Genomic DNA, 1898 nt, shown 5'->3' on the forward strand with positions numbered 1-1898 from the left:
AGAACCTGATGGTGTTTAACACTCAAAAATGCAAGGTTCTCCACCTTGGGAAGAAAAACCTGCAGCATCCTTATAGGCTCGGCAGTGCTACGCTGGCTAGTACTACGAAAGAGAGACTTGGGGGTCATCATTGACCGCAAACATGAGCCTGCAATGCAATGCTGCGGCTACTAAAGCGACCAAAATGCTGGCTTGCATCCAGAGATGCGTCTCAAGCAAATCCTGGGACATCATTCTCCCCTTGTACTCAGCCTTGGTGAGGCCGCAGCTGGAGTACTGCGTCCAGTTTTGGGCTCCATAATTCAAAAAGGATGTGGAGAAGCTTGAGAGAGTCCAGAGAAGAGCCACGCGCATGACCAGAGGTCAGGAAAACAGAACTTACGACGACACACTGAGAGCCATGGGGCTCTTTAGCCTGGAAAAGCACAGGCTCACAGGTGATCTGATGGCCACCTATAAGTTTATCAGGGGTGACCACCAGTTTCTGGGGGATCGTTTGTTCACCAGAGCGCCCCAAGGGATGATGAGTTTGAATGGTCATAAACTACTACAAGACCGTTTCAGGCTGTACATAAGGAAGAATTTCTTTACTGTCCGAGCCCCCAAGGTCTGGAACAGCCTGCCATCAGAGGTGGTTCAAGCACCTATGCTGAACACCTTCAAGAGCAAATTGGGTGCTTATCTTGCTGGGATCCTATGACCCCAGCTGACTTCCTGTCCTTTGGGCAGGGGGCTGGACTCGATGATCTTCCGAGGTCCCTTCCAGCCCTAATGTCTATGAAATCTATGAAGGCAGATGTTTCATGAGGCTGTAGTCTCCTGTTAGTCATTGCACAGTTTGCACACCTGGCACTGTTTGATGTATGCTTTTAATTAGGCATCTACGTCTGGGGCCAATAGATGCTCTCTCTGGCTCATTTCAGTGGTATCTCTATACCTAGCAGGAAGCATGATGCCATTTCACATTACCTCCTAAATCTGTGAGGATGATTATTTAGTCTCCTTCAAACAAAAGCCAAATCTTGCACATGTAGCTCATCCCTCACTCAGTAGGGTGTCACTCTGTGGTACATTGCCATTTCAATATGGCCACTCCTTGAGTGTGAATTGTTTTACTGCCTGCTACATCCCATCCTGTTTAGTCTTTTGTTAGATTGCCTGGAGCCTCCCTTGAGATGCAAACATATAGAAGTATGTCAAGTCTTTTCTGGCTCAGACACACCTGTCTTTTTTACTCTGGAAGGCACAAAGCTCAGTTCATTTCCTACCAGAAGTAACTTTCCTGGGCAGTATCTATTCCTCATGTGATAGTGCTGGAGTCTTCATCCCATGCTGATTATACTCAGAACTGTTCCGGTAAGATCTTCCTCATCCTTAGTCTCTTCTCCTAGAATTCTTAGAAGCTCCTACTGGACTTCCCCAATTTGAGGCGTGCAGCTCTCCTTGAAGCAGACAGTGGCTTGTCTAATCCCAAGCTTCATGCCTGAGCAGCCCAAGGGTTAACTGACCACAAACACGGAGGGCATAAATTTTCTTTCTGTGGCTGCATCCAGACATACAGGCACCTGAGGTTTGTGGCATTGCAAACCTCATGCCTGGGATTCTGCAGTAGCAAAAAAGCAGAGAAACAATGTGGCACAGTGCATGCTACAATAGTGTGCACCAGAACAAAGAGGGTCGGTCCTCCAGGGAGATGGTCTGGCTGCTGGCCAGAGCACTTCCACTATTTTATTTGTGCCCCGGCAAATATTTATTAAAGTTGCTACTATGCAAAAACAAATAGAAATAACATTTATAAAAACAAGAGAAAGGTGGGGAGGGTAACTAGCACAGTGCAAAAGCTTGACTTTAGGAAAGCCAACTTCAATGTGCTCAGGGCAGTAGTCAGGGAGGCACTC

The sequence above is a fragment of the Gavialis gangeticus genome, unplaced genomic scaffold (assembly GCF_001723915.1).
Source record: "Gavialis gangeticus isolate Ggan-Ray unplaced genomic scaffold, GavGan_comp1, whole genome shotgun sequence".
Classification (NCBI taxonomy): Eukaryota; Metazoa; Chordata; order Crocodylia; family Gavialidae; genus Gavialis; species Gavialis gangeticus.